Here is a 21,048-nt window from a genome sequence, read left to right on the forward strand (position 1 = left end):
AGTTTAGGGCGATTTCAACCATTATCACTGCATGATCAGCGTTCCCAAGTGGGCTGTCGGCATTCGTTATACAATCATCAGGAACTGTGGTCAAAAACAGATCTAAAAGTGATGCGTGTTGTTCTTCCTGGTCAGGGAAACGGGTTGGAAAAGTAACAATTTGTGATAGGGAGTGAGATATAGAGAAGTTATGAGTTGTGCTGCCTGCTGCATCAGTGTAAGTAGAGAATCCAAGCCAGTTTTTGTGATGGACATTAAGGTCACCAAATACATGTACTTGGGCGCTAGTGTCGATGGAGAGTGCTGTGTCTATGCTGTCAGAGACTTTGTTTATTATGGTGCAGTCTTGGGTCGAGGGAGAGCGGTAGAGAAAGTAAAAGTAGCTAATGTTGTGTTGCATGATTAGTCTAAAGCACATAAAGGCTTGATCATCCGATTCTAGGTTTGTTTCTCTAGTCAAGGGAAGGGTATTACGAATGTAAACTCCAGGTCCGTGCATGTGTCTGTCAGAGTCCTTACGGCAGAGTGGGAGATATCCAGGCATTTTAAAGTAGTTAGAAGGAATGGAGGAGTGTAGGTTAGTCTCACTTAGCGCTAAGATATCCGGGGTATTTGTTAGGAGAAATGCTTCAACATCAGCTAAATTAGTTCTAACCCCACGGATATTTGTGAATGCAAGCCTCAAGGGAGGAGTTATGTTGGATTTGTTTGACCCTATGTCTGGTTTAAGCTTATTTTTAGATTGTACTGTCATCATATTTTTTTACGAGTTTTAGTTAGGTAAGGGAGAGCTGAACAGGGGGTTATGCAGAGTATCACACATGCATCACAAGTAGACCATCAGCTGACCCTTCTTCAACTAGGACTGTGGCCTCAGGAAAGCCCACCGGGGATGAGTGCCGGGTCCCTTTCCATGCGCGACATGGCACTACAAACATCCCGATATTATACAACTGTTGATGGAGCAGCCACTCTAAGCACTACCAAAGAGTTAGGGCCCCTATACTACCAGTCGGAAACAGCAACCAGTAACTGTCAATTCGGTACCCTTAACCCATCAGAGGAAGGTCAACCCAATCTAATTGCTCAGGCATATGTGGTACTCAAGCACTCTCAAGTGCCCAATTTTAGGGGTGGGGTGTGTCGGGAGTTGGGAAACGGCGTTCATTGCCCTAGACAAGAAACAAGATCTACCACTGGGTGTTTCTGTCGAATCACTGTGATAGTGTCTCTGCGCCTGACTAATAGGCAAAGAAGGAGTATGGAAGCCGGGCGATAGACAGAAACTATCTACTCCTTAAGCAAATTAGGTTTGCAAACCGGTAATTTGTTTAAGTCACCAGCTCTAGGAAGGTTGTCAACCGAGACTGAAGAGGCCTCCCTCGCCTTTGGTTTAGTTTCAGAGTTTTCCTTCTCCTAGACGGATGATCTGGGAAGATCTACTGGGTCCGTCAGCACTGAGAGGGTTTGCTCCGCGCCTGGGTTCTAATCCAGGTATTTCTGTGACCCCGCGTGGTTAGTTAATGTTACTGGGTTAGTTTGTAGAGGTTATATATCTGCTGAATAGATTACACTCCTTAAATTGAATTAGGGGCATTGTTATTTCATTGTTACTTAAGTGCAATTGTCTGGATCTGTTTAGCACTTGATCCACCAGGTAGGACTTCATGTTCTTCTTCATAACAAGCCTTGTGGCACCTATAATAACTGCTCTGATTGATATCTCCCTTAGCTTTCCAGTTTCTTTTCATATCATACATGAGACCTCTCACCTTTCACCTCAATACTCCGAACCAACAATTTTCAAAGCAATTTAACTATTTTTAGCATTATTCTCTAAATTTATCTTATTTTCTCATTCTTTCTCTTTTTTTTTTCTTTTTTGTATCTACTTCGTATAGCACAATCACGCTGACACCGGTTGTCGTCAGATCACCGAAGTTAAGCAACGTTGAGTCTGGCTAGTACCAGATGGGTGACTATTTGGGAATTCTGTATGTGCTCTCCGCTTATCTTGGCATTATTTCCAGTCGGCCTGAATCTCCACTTGCCTTTCTATATTTTTCTCTTCCTTTCTCTATTCTCCCCCCCCCGTTCTCTTTCTCTTCTTTCTTCAGTTCATTATCTCCCTCCTTATCTTTTTTTCTTTCGTTTTCTCCCCTATTTCTTTCTCTTTATCACTTTCTCTGTTCCTCACTCTCACTCTGTAATCGTAAATCACATCTCTCTTTATTCTTTCCTCTCTTTCTTTCTCTCTCTTTCTCTTTACATTTGGTTTTTCTTCCTCTTACTTTATTTCACTCTTTTTCTCTTTTTTAATTCTCTCCCCCCCCCCCTTCTCCCTCTCTCTCTCTCTCTCTCTTTCTCTCTCTCTCGCTCTCTGCAGTTCTCTTTCTCTTCATCTCTTTCTCTATTTGACTCGCTGTTCCTCTCTCTTTCTCTTTATAGCTCATTCTTTCTATTACTTTCTCTCTTCTTCTCTCCCACTCCCTCTATATACGTCTACATATATCTACGACATAAGATAGAGCACAATCACGCTGACACCGGTTCTCGTCAGATCACCGAAGTTAAGCAACGTTGAGTCTGGCTAGTACCAGCTGGGTGACTATTTGGGAATTCTGTATGTGCTCTCCGCTTATCTCGGCATTATTTCCAGTCGTCCTGAACCTCCACTTGCCATTGTTATTTAACAACGCCGACTCGGGAGAGATGTGGTTGGAGATTGCGCAACTCTTGTCACAAAAATTTCCACGCATAGATATACTTACAGTGGATATCTATAGTCTGTCAAGATTGAAGTAAGCTACCTTCATATACATGTATGTATTTCACACTCTCTCTCTCTCTCTCTCTCTCTCTCTCTCTCTCTCTCTCTCTCTCTCTCTTTCTTTCTTTCTCTCTCTTGATCTTTATATTGATATTTCTACACCCGTTGGTGCATTCTATTGAATTCAAAACTCTTATACAACTCAAGAGGAAACTATTTGATAAGCAAATAGAAAAGACTTTGGAATCTCGCTGCAGGCACGCTTTGCTTATTATTGTTTAAAATTGTCGAGTGCCTTTTATTTTTATGCAAAGTTTTCACGTTGCTTTCCCTTACTGAGGTTCATATTTATAGTTTTAATGCGTTTGGAAGTTGTGACGAGGAGTACAAAGATCTACTACTGAAACTTAACAAAACGTTATGGCTGTGGCATAGAAAATCAGTTAACGTTTAACACTCGCAGCGAGAGAGCGCGCCATCTGTTCATGCGACGTAAAACATCAATAAATAATAAAGAGCCACATTGTAAATAAGATATTTGGACTCTTCGTCCACATTCTATGTTTTATGTGTCATCGGAAATCTTATTTTCTTTGGAGGTCACGTGATATATGTTGGAAGCAAAGGAAACAGTTAAAACCAGAAATAAAAGTTGTGATTATTTAATATTTTTATGTTAGGTGTGGTTATGCTTTTTGTAATAAACTCTCGACCCTTCTTCTATGCTGTCCTGTGTAATATGGTAAGCCTCATACTTTTGATGGAGACTAAGTTGTATAATACTACCAGACCGGCTGGCGTTGCCCGATCGTAAAATCCGCTTAAATATTATATTTTATTTAATACATATATCGTATTTATTATTTAAAAGCCAATTTTCTAGCGAGTATTTTATTGAACTTAATAAATTAGTGATTTACAACAGTAAAACAATGACTTCTATGCTGACAGCTAGAATCGAAATCAAAATATATAGTTTCGCATGTCGTTAGCATATGAACTAAATCCAGACGTTTACAAAACCTAAATCCATCAGATACAAAAACTGCAAAAATTACCGTTGTTTAACCTATCTTTTAATTAGCGCATGCGCAGAGAAACGGGTATAATCCACTTACGCCAGGTTAAGATCAATGGTTTTTTATAATTTTTGACTTTTACCAGCTATTTTAGCGACTAAAACCCAAATCAAAAGTGTGCTACAGGTCCAAATATCGTATATATCAAATGTCAATTATTTAGATCAAATTTTTAGAGAGGAATTTGGTAGAGACTTTTCACACACACGCCGATATGTATATGTATATTAATTATATATATATTAATTATCTATAATATAAAGCTGTGTGTGTGTGTGTGTGTGTGTGTGTGTGTGTGTGTGTGTGTGTGTGTGTGTGTGTGTGTGTGTGTGTGTGTGTGTGTGTGTGGCTCCTATATGGTTGACTATTTTAAAAAACTGATTACATATAATGATAGAAGATTATCGAGACACAGAAATGGGTATGTTTGATCTGGCAGAACGGTGGTTCATTAAAATTGTGGGGTCTGCGTTCGTGCCTGGTCAACAAAGTATGGAAATAAAAAAAAATTTAAATCGTTTACAAGTGTTTTTGATATAGATGTACATAAGAATACTTTGATAAGTATGTTTTAAATTAAATAGGGATGGTATAATAAAATTGTGGGGTCTGTGTTCGCGCCTGGCCTCCATAGAATGGAAATAGGCACAAACTTTAATAAAGACTTTTCATATCTATCTGCGTAAGTATACTTTGATAATTATGTTTAAGTTTGAAGAAATATAGTATAATAAAATTATGGGGTGTTCGTTCGCACCTGACCTCCATAGAATGGAAATATGTCACAAAGTTTAACAAGGTTTTTTAATATAGATCCACAGAATATTGTGATAAGTGTTTCAGTGTGAACAGGTATGGTATAATAAATTATGGGGTTTATCTATTTTATTTTTACTTTCTCATATTTTGCTTTGGTTTTGATACCGTCAAATTCGAAGCTATCTCTTTACAACCTTTCCTTTGTATAACCTATCATACTTTCATAAATCAGAGTCCATTTTCTGTAGGCTGTTTTTTAACCCAGTCAACGACGGGTACTTTTGCTAGCTTATATATGTATTAATTATATATATCAATTATACATCTATATTAATTACATATATATATTAATTATATATATATATATATATATATATATATATATATATATATATATATAGAAAATGGCGATAGTCGAGCACACCCTAAGGAAAAACCAACAAACATCACACGCCAGGCCCTGACCTAGAACCCTCAGGAGAAGAGGAAAAGAGGCCGACCAAAGAACCCAAGAACACCTGGAGAAGACACCTGGAGGCGGACGCCAAGCAGACCGCCTACTCCTTTGGGGTGGACTGGAGCGAATCGCCCAGGACCGTGGACGTTGGTGGGCTGTTACGGATGGCTTATACCCCTCCAGGGGCTCAAGGCTGTGATGATGTAATGAAAGTATTCACACACTTGTTTTTAAATAACATAAAAGGTTTAAAGCTACAAATTCCTAGTAAGAGTTGCATTGAAGACACGTCTTCGCTACTCAGACCCGAAGCTCGCTTTTTTTTCTTTTACTTTTTTCTAGCTAGTCAATAGTGTTGGTTTCTCTACTAACTAGACTTCTTTTCAAACCTCACAATACTTTCTGTTTGTTTTTTTTTACATTTAATTACACCAAACATTGACACTGAGAAATAGTGATCATGTTTACAGGGGTATCCTAAGTAGGTAGTTGTGCAGCGAGATGCCTGTTCACATTATATTTTAATTTCTGCATGTTATTACAGTCAGGGAAGCAGGAAGAAAATTATAAAGGCTAGCAAATCGAGAGAAGAGTCTATTACAGTAGAAAGCTTGACGTATACAGTGATTGGGACGCAATTTTGCTATTTGTCTGGTTTGTTAAAGGTATTTGCGCCGAAGAAGCTCATTCAATTGATGTATTTGTAAAAGAACCAAGCACATTTTATCACTACTTTGTTATTTAAATTGAAAAACTTCGCCTTACATACTATTCATGAGAATTAGTATTATCTCCACTTACACAAACCTGCTCGAATGAAATCTCGTTATATATATATATATATATATATATATATATATATAATTATTTACTATAATAGTTATTAAATACCTACAGACATTTTCGGGAATCATCAGTGCAGGGTGTCACGATTAACGCCGGTCGGGAGATTCGAACACGGCTACAAAGCCATTTCTGACTCCATTAGCTAGGACCAAATTCACACGGCCACCGTCAACAGCGAGAAATACTGTTGAAATTTTAACATTTATTTTTAAATGTCTTAACGTTGTCAGAATGATCTAATGATTATAATATCATGATAATGCGAGCTAAAGTGACCGACTTTATTTCAACTGTAAAGTGCCCAAGCATAAGAAACGCGTTTTTTTTAAGGGACTGATATAATTATTTTCTATAACAATTATTAAATACCTACACACGTTGCGAGCCTGTTTTTTGCTTTATCGTTATTTTCATGTCAGGTGCTCGTCTGGGCTCCAATCTATGGTCTCCCGTGGCCTTACTTTCACGAAAAACACTTGTCTAGCTGAAATTACTATCAACAATTTTCTCCACTCTTTATCTTTGCCTTTTTTTTCACACAGGAATCACAACTTTTCGAGGTCCGAAGGCCACTCGAGGATAAGGCTTAATGGGTATACAATAGTCAATGTGATTATAGCGTTTTTGACATAGGTAATGGGATTTTTCTAAGTTGGATTACATAGGGGGACGGTTCATTAAGAACGTGTTTACATTGGACTTGAAGACAATCAGATTGTAGTCGCCAACGGAAGAAAGTTCCACAGGCGTGCAGTTCTAAGAAAGAAGCTCTTCTCATGGAATCTACATTTAGGTCTAGGCACAGATAAAGTGTGTGGGAAACTATTGGTAGTGGTTCTGGCTAGACGAGTGTTTTTCGTGAAAGTTTGGCGATGGGGGACCATAGATTGAAGCTCAGACGAACACCTGCCATGGAAATAACGATAAAGCAGAGAAAGGCTCGCAACGTTTCTTCTGTGGGAAAGAGGTTGCAGAGAAGAGAAAAGGGCATCCCCCACTAAGCTACGAAGTCTGTTTTGTAACTCTGTCAAGGCATGGTAAGCTGCTTCTAGCAGTTCCAGCCCAGATGTGGCAACAGTACTCCATCATTGGCCGTACCTGGCTTTTATATAGGTAGAGAATTGCATCAGGAGTGATCTATTTACAGGAGCGATAGAAGGGCCCTACGATTTTCCCAGCGACCTTGGCAACGGATTTGATATATGTCTCCCATTTCAGATCGGGAGTAAAGGTCAAACCCAGAAGCTTATCAAATCATGAAGCCTCCCAAGAAACCTAAACGTATTTCTATGAACAAATCTTCTTTGGAACTGTCTTCCGTTTTCCTATTTTCCAACTGACTACAATATAGTCGTCTTCACGTACAACGTAAACAAGTTCTTGATGGGCCATCCCGTTAAGTAATCTAATTTACCAAATTTTCACTACTATCGATTACTACGACATTTTCCCATTTACTACCACAAACTTATTAACTTTATCCTCGAGTGGCCTTTGTAAAAAAAAAGTTTGCTTTAAGCATTGTATGTAGTGTCTAATAAGTTGTGTTTGAAGGTTATGACAATGGTCTTGCAGAAAAAAAAAACGCTGGGTACAAGACAAGGTAAGTTAAAAGGAATATTGACAATATTGAAAGTTTTCAATAATTTTCACTTATAAATTATTTATTTATAAACGTAATGTATCGAATCAAAATGATATCGTGGATTTTTGTTCCTGGAATTTTCAAGGTATACTTCATCTTCAGAAAGAAGAATGTCTTTTAAATATGTACAATCAACTCGATGGAGCCGGACGTAGTAGGACCGCAGCAAAATGGTCCCGCAAAGGCTCTTTAATTGCTGTTCTATAAATCAGTTATATCAAATTTATATTTGATGTAATTGATTTATTCTTATATTTTACCGGGAAAAAATTATTGAAATCTTGTAATAGTGTCATTATTCTGTTTACCTTGTTCTGTACGCAACGGAGTTTTTTGTTTGTTTGTTTGTTTGTTTGTTTGTTTTTATACAAAACTACATTATAATCTCCAAACACAACTCCTTACATTTTTCAGTTTTTTGCTTTGTTTTTGCTTTTTTTTTCTGCTTTGTTAATTGAATTTTACTATATTTCCTTAAATAAATCGTAGAAGAAAGTATAAATACTGGACCATGATTACAAAGTTTACTCGCCCATGACGTTGTCAATCACTTCACGCCACTTCATACGTTCACATCTAAAATAATTTCTAATAAAATGGAAATTTGGACGAAAACAAAAACAAAAAAATATTAATCTTCTTCTTCCTGGAGACGCACACGACTGTTCACAAAAATATGGATCTTCGTGCAAATACAGAAATAAAATTTTAATATCTATAATTAAAAATATTGATCCGTCGAAGGATCGATTTTTTATTCAATCATAGAAATATGTAGAATTATGTGCATGTTCTTGTTTCGTTTTTTGTTGTTTTTTTTTTTACTTTATTTTTTGTTGTTTTAGCAAGACACGTGCAAGTTCGATAGTTGTATCTGCCTTTAATGTAGATTTAGACTATTTTGGTTATGGGGATTTATCTCCAAAACGTCTGTAGGAGTTTGTAATAATATTATCCTTGTATGTACGCCTGGCGCAAACGAAGATCCCCACATTATTATTGCTCTATTTTCGAAAAAGAAAATGTATTTTAGTTCGAGTTTTAAATTCAGCATAACCGTGCCATCAGATAGTACGTTTTGCAATGCTTTTTGAGAGCTGTAAAAAATATCTAGGGTGATAACGTACGTACAAACCTGAAGTTACTTTGCGGTATTATTATGGAAATACTGTCGAAAATATCCATCTATGCTCTGTAAGAGAATATAATTACCATACTAAAGTTATTCCCTCTTTATTGTCTAATATAGCGTACAAAACTCAAATCTTTGTCGGGAGCACGGAAGTCCAAACTGAAAATGATGAAAATCGTTTCTGCGCATATATTCCTGCACATACACGCGCCTGATTTAGCAGAAACAAATAAAAAAAGTGATACTACTGCAGTTAAAATCCCGTTTTCCCCTGAGTCTCGTTCGGCAACACCTGGCAGACGACGAAAACATACGAATCATACCGGGCGAACGGAAGTCAATACAAAAACAAAACAAATAAATAAATAAAATAAACGACCTACCATAATAAATTCATAAAATTTACTGTTATATTTTATTATTGTAAACTGTTGTGTGTGTGCGTGTGTGTGTGCGTGTGTGTGCGTGTGTGTGTGTGTGTGTGTGTAATAAATCTTTTGTTTGTTTGAATTAGTGAACAAATACTTTTCTAAGTTATTTTTGTTTGAATTATTGAAAAAGTGTATGTTTTGTTTTAAAGAACAAAGAACACTTTTTATTTTTATTTTTTTAATATATATATGTGTGTGTGTGTGTGTGTGTGTGTGTGTGTGTGTCTGTGTCTGTGTGTGCGTCAAAACATCGTTAATTCATTACTCACTCAGCATCATTTGTATAGCGTAATGGTGAGAAACCTTGACTGTCACTTGGGCGGTCGGGTTTCGATCCTGCCTTGAGGCAGTTGCCTGTCTGGCCGCACTGATGAGTTGCGAAACAGTACTCTATGTGGATGAATATATATATATATATAGATTTATGTTTCGTGTAAACTTTTGTTTTCAGAGAAAAGGTGCATTTTTGTATTTTTTAACACTTTTCTTTCCAAAGAATATTTTTTGTAAGCAGTCGACGACGGCATTTTTTTAAATGCAATTTTCGTTTTATTTTTAATATATATTTTACATTTATTGTGGGGGAGTTACACTTTGTAGGGGAGGACTTTTGGTTTTCTGAGTCTTTTGGTTTCCTGCGTCTAGGCTATTTCCTTAGGGATAGTAGCTTCTGCCGGTTGAAGGAAAGCATTTCATTTTCCTTCCTTGTCACAAGAATAAAGACTTGTTGCTTTAAGCACAATGAAACTTTTCTCTTTCTTTTCTTTCTTCTTCCAATTTGGTATCGTCTGCTTGTGTCTCTTTTTGCCACTCGGTTTCTCAGTGAATAAGCTCACTCAGCATTTTCCGGGCCAGATTTCGTCATCCGCCGGTCGTTGCCGAATGAGGCTCACAGAAATATGGGATTTAAACTGCAGAAGTACCAAAAAGGTATTGAAACCCATTCAAATATATTTTTTGCGAATTCATCAAATCTTATTTGGATCCATCTTAAATAAATTCACCCTAAGTAAATAAAAAGCCAGATTTAAAAAAGAATTTGATCGAAAGTCCTCGACAAAGCTAATATCTGCTTTACACCAACTTCCCTTGATCCTTTGTCGGATGATGGGAAGGCTAAAATAATATATATTTCTCAACTCAAGCCCGCACACAGTAATAAGTAGGGCTGTAACAACAGCATATTCTTTTCATTCTTTTGACTCTTGAGTATATAGCCGATAATACCTTATATGTTTTTATATAGAGTGATGTGGTTCTCGGTAGATTGGCTGTGTCTTACTGTGTCGGATACAGACTTGAGAGACAAAACAATGAAAAGAACATTCTGTTGGCACAGCCCTAGTAATAAGCATACACACTCTGATAATCATCACCGAATGAATCCGAGGATTCTATTGTTGGCATTGGTTTCCCTGATATTTTTCTGATCAAAATTCTTTCTAGAAAAACATTGGAGGTTGCAGGAGAGAAGGTTGCCAACATTTTAAGTGAAAGTGTTTTTTTTTTTCATTTCCATACACCAAACATGGATATAAATATCACTAAAACATCCGCTGGATCATAAGCTTCATTTTGGTACCTTACTTGCCTGGGTGGGTGGCGAGTAGGCTGAGATAAACCGCGTCACACACACACACAGGCAGACATTAGGAAAATTTATAATAAGATGAACTGGATTCGACCTTGAAACACCTAGTCGTCAAACCGTGTCGCTAACCACTAGACCACCATCAGTTGCCATTCCGATACTAACACACATACACGTAACACATTAACTCTTTTACATTCTCGTCTGCTGTTCGAAAACAAATGCATAAACTCTAGGTACCTCCAGCGCACGCCACAGTTTTAAGTTCTCCTATATGTAACACGATGTAATTGTAATTTAATTTTTTTACCATTTAAAAGAAAAAGCTTCAAATAAACTGCTAATATTTTTAAAATTTTTACAACATACAAAAATAATGAAAATGCGAGACAAAAATCGTGTTTACATTATCGACGCTTTAAAACAGCGTTCCTATGTAGTGGTGACTTTTAAGCCGTTCACACACCCATGTTTTAAAAATCTATCATAAATCAAATAATAGTCATATCTTCCTGAGATTTTCGATATTTATTCATTATTATATACTCTTACATAATAAAAGAAAGTTTCGTTAAATATGTTAGAAAAAAAATATTTTTAGGTGTTCTACCCACCCCCACCCCTATACTTCACGGTATGAAAACTAAACAAAATAAATGTTGGTCGATAAAAATTTCAACATTTTTAAAGCTGAAAAGATAAAATAAAAAAAAAAAATATATATATATATATATATATATATACATACATATATATATATATATATATATATATATATATATATAATCCTGTTATTTATTTCACTTACCTTAATGCTGTAAATAAAATTGGACATAAAATCAATATTATTATGTTAAAAAAAAAATTTTCTTGAGATTTTTTCCGCAATATAATTATTTGAATTACAACAAAAAAAAAGACAGAATTCTAATTCTTCTCTTTCTCTCAATAGCTTTTTTTACATGCATTTTCATTTCTCTCTCTCTCTCTCTCTCTCTCTCTCTCTCTCTCTCTCTCTCTCTCTAGCGTTCTTTTACCTTTTTCCTTTCTCTTTCTTCACTTTTCTTTCTTTTATTGAGTCGGTGTTTATAAATCCAAGTGGCAAGTGGAAGTTCAGGGCGACTGTGAACAATGCCGAGATAAGCGGAGAGCATATACAGCACCTAGAATAACCCAAGTAGTCGCCCATCTTGTACTAACCACGCTCAACGTTTGCTTAACTTCGGTGATTTGACAAGAACTGGAGCGTTAAAGTGGTTATGGCATATATATATATATATATATATATATATATATATATATATATATATATATATATATATGCTTCATTTTTTATTACCGTTTTATCTGTTTGGCTACATATGTTTCAGATGTTGGACCATGTTTACGATCCAACAGCCTCGTCAGGCCTCGCAAAAGTGGTTATTAGTTATTGGAAAAGGTGTTTTTAAGAAAAAAGAAAGAAAGAAAGAAAAGGGAGAGGCGGGTGTTGACAATATTTCAGTTTTGAAGGTTAAAGATACATTCGATTGTAGTGAGTGTGTGGGGGTGGATATATATGGATATAGGGAGGGGGTTGGAGAGAGGATGATGAAGAGAAAAGTGAGGTGGTAAGAAGAGGAGGGTGGGAAGTTTCAATGTTTTGGTTTTAAATTTTAACTGGCTTTTGGTTTTTCGGTTTTTCAGCAGGGTATATTAAATAGATGGGAGAGGGAGAGAGGGGGAGAACGAGATGGAAAGAGAGGGAGAACGAGAGGGAGAGCGAGAGGGAAAGAGAGGGAGAGAGAGAGGAAAGGGTTAGTGTAGATGTCATGTTTTTTACATGTACGGGGTTCGTTTAAATGTTTGTAGTCGTTACACGTCGACTTGTTCCTTGCCGTTTCTAATTGGGTTTTTTATTATATAGGTTAACGCATGCGCACATTCGCATATATACATAAACATACATATGTACACTTCTAGGCATCCACTTACAGACACATACGTACACTCACATATACATAAACAAAGTAAATGTAGATACATGGGTTCATAAGTAGGCATACAAACATATACACAACTCTTATGCATATATGTACACTCACAAAAATATATAGGCACATATACACATAAATATGCATATATATATATATATATACACGCCCACTTATATACATATATGTGGAGATAGGGTCTCCAGTAAGAAGTAGATGTTATCGGTGGTCACTCGTGTCCGAGTAAGACTGTCCTCCGTTGTGGCTTCTGTGGGTCCTCAGGTGAGCATAGAGCCCAATCCTAGACCCAATTTTTCTTGTGCAATTTGGGCAGATAAAGGTAGTGGTGGTGGGGTGGGGTTGGGTGTGTCTGGTTGATAATCTGTCCTTTCTGTGCTTGTGTTTATCCTCAGCAGCTTGATTTAGGTCACTGCTATAAAGCGCAGCACCTTCGTGGACAGCGCTCCTCTATGCCAACCTGCTCCCAGCCACGTCCTCCCATGTCTCAAGGTCCATGTGAAACCGCTTTAAATTTACTGTGATGTTGTCCTTATACCTCATCTTTTGGCCACCCTGGGCACGCTTTCCCTCAACAAGCTGAGAGTAGAAAATTTGTTTTGGGAGGCGGAGATCCGGCATTCGCACAACATGACCAGTCCATCTGAGCTGGCGTTGAGCAACAGTAGCGGTGACAGTAGGAATGTCAGCTTCACTCAGGACGCTAGTGTTGGTGCGTCGGTCCTTCCAACTGATTCTGAGGATTTTTCGGAGGTATCTTTGGTGGTACGTCTCCAGGGCTTTTACGTGCCTCCCGTATGTGGTCCAGGTCTCCGATCCATAGAGAAGAGTGGGCAGCAAGACAGCTTTGTATACCATGATTTTGGTCTTTGCCAGAAGGTCACGGTTCTCAAATACTCTCTTCCTTAGCCTTGAGAAAGCCCCACTGGCACAGCTGAGACGGTTTTGTATTTCATCATCTATGTTGGCTTTTGATGATAGGATGCTGCCTAGGTATGGGAAGTGGTCCACATTTTCCAGTCTAGCGTTGTCGATGGAGATGTTTGGGGGTGAGACTGGAGTACTGTTTGGTGGTGATTGATGGGGGATTTGAGGTTTTTTTATATTGATTGTTAGTCCTGGATGTTTGTACGCCCTCGTGAAGGCAATCAGTGTACACTGTAGGTCCTCTTCTCAGAGGGCTACAAGGGCGTTATCGTCTGCATACTGTAGCTCCATAATGGATATGGTGTTCGTTCGACCTTTGGCCCTGAATCTGTTGATGTTAAAAAGTCGCCCGTCAGTTCTGTACATAATCCGAACTCCACGGGGAAGATGTTTGTCCATGAGATGGAGGATAGCAGTAATGAAGATGGAGAACAGGGTTGGGGCAATGACACATCCCTGTTTCACTCCTGTGTCAACCCTGAAGGGCTCTGTTTCATCTCCACTACTACTGAGGACTGTAGCTGACATATTGTCATGTAGCAGTCTCAGTACTCGAATGCACCTCTCTGGGCATCCAAACCTTGCAAGAACCAGCCAAAGAGCTTGGCGGTTCACCGTGTCAAAGGCTTTAGTAAGGTCTATAAAAGCCATGTATAATAGTAAATTTTGCTCCCTGCACTTTTCTTGGAGTTGACGAGCAGTGACGATCATGTCCATCGTGCCTCTATTTGGGCGAAAGCCACTTAGGGACTCAGGAAGGATGGTTTCTGCAAGGGGTGTAAGCCTGTTGGCCAAAACCCGAGCTAGGGCTTTCCCTGTAGTAGAGAGGAGAGAAATGCCCCGGTAGTGCCCACACTTTGCCTTGTCTCCCTTCTTAAAGATGGAGACAACTAGGGCATCTCTAAGTTGTGCAGGGATTTTCTCTTGTTCCCATATTTTGAGAAGCAGGGCATGGATGTGTCTGAGAAGATCAGGTCCGCCTTTCTTCAGGACTTCTGCTGGGATGTCGTCAGAACCAGCCGCCTTGTTGTTTTTCATCTTCCTAATTGCATCCCGCACCTCTTCCAGACTGGGTGGTTCTCCCATGCTCTCAATTATGGGCTGTTGAGGGAGTTTTTCAAGGGCCTCCATCTCTGGAGTGGTGTCCCTGTTCAGAAGATCCTCGTAGTGCTCTTTCCATCTATTTGTTATTTCTCCCTTTCCTTTCAACAGCGTGAGCCCATTATTAGACCGAAGGGGGGGTCAGAGAACGGTAGCTGGGGCCGTATACCACTTTTGTGGCTTCAAAGAATCCTCTGGTGTCCCCAGAGTCAGCAAACTGCTCGATCTCCTGAGCCTTCTTTATCTTCCTTCTTCAGCTTCCTGACTGTTGATTGGACGGCCGCTTTAGCCTTGGCATGGACAGATCTTTTAACCTTGCAATTGATGTTATTCTGCCAGGTGATAAAAGTTTGCCTCTTGATGTCTATAAGCTGTTGGATTTCGGTATCGTTTTCATCTTACCAATCCTGATGTTTCCGCTTTTTCTGTCCTAGGATGCTTATACTGGAGTCCACGGTGGCAGAGGACAGCTTGTCCCAGTGCTCTTCAGCGTCATGCGGATACTGCTTGGGCAAGTCCGCGCTAAGAGCCGCCTGGAGGTGTTGCTGGTAGGTGATATCGCCCAGCTGCTCGATGTTGAGCTTTGGTCGGCTCTGGCTTTTTTGCATCTTTTGCTTCCGCATTAAATGGATAGACATGATGGAGCGAATAAGACGGTGGTCGGTCCAACAATTGTCTGCACTGGGCATTGCCCTGGTGTTCAGCACATCACAGCGGTCTTTGGCACGGACAATGACATAGTCAATGAGGTGCCTGATTTTACTTCGAGGGTGCATCCATGATGTTTTGAATGCGTTTTTTTTTTTTGTTGGAAAAGTGTGTTCGTGATTATCAGGTTATGTTCTGAGAACTTTGTCAGTAGGAGTGTACCATTTGAGTTAGAGTTCCTAACCCCCTCTTTTCCAAGCGTTCCTCTCCAGTGCTGATGGTCTCGTCCCACTCTGGCATTGAAGTCTCCAAGTAGGATTATCTTGTCCCCCTTGGGGGCCCCGGATAGAATGGTGTCAAGGTCAGCATAAAAGGTCTCCTTTATTTCATCATGTGCATCAAGCGTTGGAGCATACGCATTAATCACAGTGGCCATTTGGCTGGTCGCAAGCATCAGTCGCATGGTTATTAGGCGCTCGTTGATGCCCACAGGGGCTCATTGAGGTAGCGGATGAGGCTGTTCTTTATAGCAAAGCCCACGCCATGGATATGTGGCTCTTCTGCAGGCCTTCCTTTCCAAAAGAAGGTGTACCCGCCTTTCTCCTCCCTCAGCTGCCCGTCGTCAGCCAGTAGGGTTTCAGAGAGAGCAGCTATGTCAATCTGGAACCTCCTTAGCTCTCTTGAGATAATGGCAGTTCTTCTTTCGGGTCGATCACTTGTTTTGTTGTCCATGAGGGTCCTTACATTCCAGGTTTCAAAATATAGGCGTAGGTTTTCTTTCTTTTTCCGACCGCGTGGTGGTGATCCCTCTGGATGCGGTAGTCCAGACAGGGTTTTTTTTTAGGCAAGCTATTTTTAGGGGTACCTTTTCTAACCCCCCTCCCCTACTGGAGTGAGCAGAGTGGATCCTAAATAGGGCTGCTCAGTCATGGATGCAACTGCCGAAAAACTCTTTCTGCCTCGGTCCGTGAGGTTAGCGACTGAATTTAGCACCCACCGTCTATGTGTACAGGTTGTAGCTAGGAGCTGCCAGACTACACTGTCCTGCTCCCGTCACCACTTCCTGGTCGCCACAGGACTTTTTCTATCCGGGAATTAAGGGAGAGCTGTCTCTGCCTCAGTCCGGGAGCTTAATGACTAAAAACTGTCACAAGACTTTTCCATCCATGATGTAGAGTAGGATGTGTTCCCTTTCGGGAGGACGCCTGCGCGTGATGTCTTTTAACGTGGGGAGACTGATGCGCCTGCAGCCACCACACGGCCCCTTGGCAGAGGAGGGCCTGATTCCAAAGGCATGGAGAACCACGACGACTGGAGACCCTCCTCTGTTGCAGCCTTCATCTGCCTTCAGTGCACTTATATACATATATGTGGAGATAAGGTCTCCAGTAAGAAGTAGATGTGATGATGATTGCAACGTCTTGTCAGACGAGTGCCACTCCCTCAGACATTTAAAATCCATGAGCCCAAATGCCTGAGGGAGTACCTATACAAATAGGATGTTACAGAGTCTTAGCTTTGTACGACAGCTAAGTCTCTCTCTCGGTTCAAAATGTTGAGATCCAGAAACAAGCAAGAGCAAGATAGCCAGCAACAAATTAAACTGCAGATCAACTTAATGCGGGTAATGGTCTTCCGCTTTATGTTTTTTTAAATCAGAGATTTGCTTCTCCTAGAAAGGTTGCCTTCACCACGGCTTACGGGAGCCCTCTCCACCCCAATACACATATACACACACACAAATATACACGGTGCTAGTTGGCCGTTGATCCAGAAAAAGAGTTCATTCGCCCTTTGGAAGTAGTGTACATACACACATACACATACATATGTATATACTCTTACACACGCATATGCAATTACATAAATATAGATATTAATAAAGATATTGATAAATGTTAATAGAAATATAATCACGTAGACATATATAGACACACAATTATATACATATATATATATATATATATTAATATATATACAGACATGTCCATATTTAAGTAAATAAGGTAGTTAGGACTAATAGATAATAATAGATAAATAAATAAAAATATTAATATAAAATAATGAAGAAATAAAAAATTTTAAAATTTTAAATTTTAAGATTTAAAAATGTTAAACTGCAGATCAGCTTAATGCGGGTACTGGTCTCCCGCTTTATGGTTTTTTTAAATCAGAGATTTGCTTCTCATAGAAAGGTTGTCTTCACCACGGCTTACGGGAGCCCTTTCCACCCCAACACACACATACATACACACAAACACACACGGTGCTAATTGGCCGTTGACCCAGAAAAAGGGTTCATTCGCCCTTTGGAAGGTCTTGTTTTTAATCCTTCAGGGAGATAGATAGATAGATAGATAGATAGATAGATAGATAGATAGATAGATACATACATACATACATACATACATACATACATACATATAGCATACCAGTGTGTATATGTATCTCATTATTCTTTTTTTTTTCACTTTCAATTTTAAAAGCTCTTGTTTTATAAAATGTATTGTTTTTGTTTTGTTTGTTTGTATTTTTTTTTTCTTAACCCTGAGAGCAGCCAATTATGGAAAGACCATTTCCAAACAAGAAAAGGCACTTCAATGAGATTATCAAAAACGAGTTTTTAAGAAATGCGTCCTATTGTTTTGTTTGTTTGTTTGTTTGTTTGCTTGCTTCTTTCTATTCTCTGTTCAGTGCCAACCAGTACATTTTTCCGCGCTATATGAAAGCCAAACAATGATAAAAAAAAATTTTTTTTAATCCATCTAAATAAAGCACAACTGGAAAAACTTTTTTAAAAGCTAACGAAAACAACAAATAATGATTTTGCAAAAGAAAAATATCGTCATATATTGGATATATATATATATATATATATATATATATATATATATATATATATATATATATATATATATACAGGGTGTTCCAAAAGTCTTGGGCACATTTCAAGTCCTCATATCTGCTTAATGAATGTGCCCAAGACTTTTGGAACACCCTGTATATATATATATATATATATATATATATATACAGGGTGTTCCAAAAGTCTTGGGCACATTTCAAGTCCTCATATCTGCTTAATGAATGTGCCCAAGACTTTTGGAACACCCTGTATATATATATATATATATATATATATATATATATATATATATATGATAAAAATAATGGAAATAGTATTCCGACGAAACAGAAGGTACAAACCAAGTTATGTGTTCATCAACGTTTCGTCTTTATGTCATCCATAGGAAGTCTCGAAATAAAGTCGAAACGTTGTTTAACACATGACTTTGTTTGTTCCTTTTATATATAGATTCCATTTTCGGTTATAAATAGATGGGTATTTGGGTATTGGCTGAAGAGAGCTTGATAGGGATATCTAAAACGGTCCTAATTATCGGGTTTGAAACCGACGGTACCAATGACTTGTCTCATCTAACAACTTTCTGTACACAAAATACAAAATATAAATCCGCTCTTATTTTTCGGATTTTCCTTTTAATTGATCACTCTGCTGGATTTCTTTTTCCAAAAGAAACTAATCATATCTATAATATAAAGCTGAACGTCTGTGTGTGTGTGTCTGGTCACGAATAGGCTCCTATATGGTTAACTATCATAGAAAACTGGTCACATATACTGATAGAAGGTGTATCGAGACACAAGAATGGGTATGTTTGATGGTTGACTATTATCGAAAACTGATCACATAAAAGATGTATCGAGACACAGGAATGGGTATGTTTGATCTGGCATAATGATGATACATTAAAATTGTGGGGTCTGCGTATGCACCTGGTCCACAAAGTATGGAAATAAAAAATTTAAAAATTTAAAAAGACGCTTACAAGTGTTTTTGATATATATGTACATAATAATAATTTGATAAGTATGTTTTAACTTAAATAGGGATGGTATAATAAAATTGTGGGGTCTGCGTTCGCGCCTGGCCTCCATAGAATAGAAATACGCACAAACTTTAATAAAGACTTTTCATATCTATCTGCGTAAGTATACTTTGATAATTATATTTCAGTTTGAAGAAATATAGTATAATAAAATTATGGGGTGTTCGTTCGCGCCTGACCTCCATAGGATGGAAATATGTCACAAAGTTTAACAAGGTTTTTTTAATATAGATCCACAGAATATTGTGATAAGTGTTTCAGTGTGAACAGGTATGGTATAATAAATTATGGGGTTTATCTATTTTATTTTTACTTTCATCATATTTTGCTTTGGTTTTAATACCCCCAAATTCGAAGCCATCTCTTTACAACCCTTCCTTTTCATACCCTATCATACTTTCATAAATCAGAGTCCATTTTCTGTAGGCTGTTTTTGAACCCAGTCAACGACGGGTACTTTTGCTAGTATATATATATATATATATATATATATATATATATATATATATATATATATATATATATATATATATATATAGTGAAATCATAACTGGTGCGGCGGCCTGTTCCAGCACTATCGTATGTAAGATGCTGTGGTTCGAAATGTGGTCCACGCTAGAAAAAATCTGGTGAAAATCAAGTTGGGTGAATACCGCCACAAGATATTCTTTTTCTGCATCAATAACTGCAAAATGCGGTCGATATGCACTAAAACAGGCAGACAATGAATTATTTACAATAGAAATCTTACCAATGTCAAAGTGTATTAGATGTTTCGCTTGTCGAACGATCGTTGTCTAGAACGAAAAGAACTTTGGTGAAAAATGACAGATTTTCGTAGTTGGAACTAATTTGAATAGCTGAACAACGAGTTTAAAGACCAAATGACTAAAACAAGAAAAAATTACAAGCGAACGAAGAATCGAATTTTGGCCAGCTGAGAGAAGGTATTGGTATTAGAAATTTGTCAATGTTATTAGTAAGGCTAGGACAACAGCATATTCTTTTCATTGTTTTGACTCTTGGTTATGTATCCGTTGATGTCTTATATGCTTTTATATAGGGTGATGTGGTTCTCGGTGGATTAACTGTGTCTAACTGTGTCGGATATATACTCGAGAGTCAAAACAATGAAAAGAATATGCTGTTATTACGGTGTTATTTATACGGGATGTTTTTTTTTCTGAAGTTTTAACCATTTTTTAAACTCCATTACGGCTACAGGAGACTTCCATGCATACATATTTTTCTTAGAGAATCGTTGTCAATAGATATTGCCTTTCAATAAGAACTGGTATGTAGCAACACATTCTAGCCTATCTACAGTTGAAGTTGAATACAATAAGCAATGGGAATCGTTAATCAGAACTAAGTTGCACATGCTTTTATGTCGACTTTCTTTCGTTCAGTGATTGTTATGCAAATGTAATCAATGTTTCGGAATTGGTGAGAATAGAAAAAAAAAAGAAACGAATAAAAGAAGAAAAAGAAAGAAAGGTAAAAATACATTGACAGAATGAAAGTACAACAAATAAATAAAGACACAAACGAATAAAAAAAAGGTTTAAAAGGTTTTGTTGCAGATCGAAAGTCCGATCCTCCGACGATATAAAGAATCTATAGTGCTTTTAATATGTCTGTTGTCTGTTAGTTCCATGCTTTTCTTTGGAATTACTACGTTGATTTTGCTGAATATTTGTACGAACCTTTGTTATGACAAGGTGCAGCAAACCAAGTATTATAGTACCCGTTCGTTTTAC

General features: G+C 38.0%; 1 protein-coding gene across 1 annotated transcript in view; it reads right to left on the reverse strand.

Annotated features, from left to right (window-relative positions):
- LOC145258225 (uncharacterized) overlaps positions 1 to 21,048 on the reverse strand; it is a 371,050-nt gene that overhangs the window by 188,263 nt on the left and 161,739 nt on the right. The window lies entirely within an intron of this gene.

The sequence above is a fragment of the Euprymna scolopes genome, chromosome 33, assembly GCF_053919585.1.
Source record: "Euprymna scolopes isolate OS-2025 chromosome 33, ASM5391958v1, whole genome shotgun sequence".
Classification (NCBI taxonomy): Eukaryota; Metazoa; Mollusca; class Cephalopoda; order Sepiida; family Sepiolidae; genus Euprymna; species Euprymna scolopes.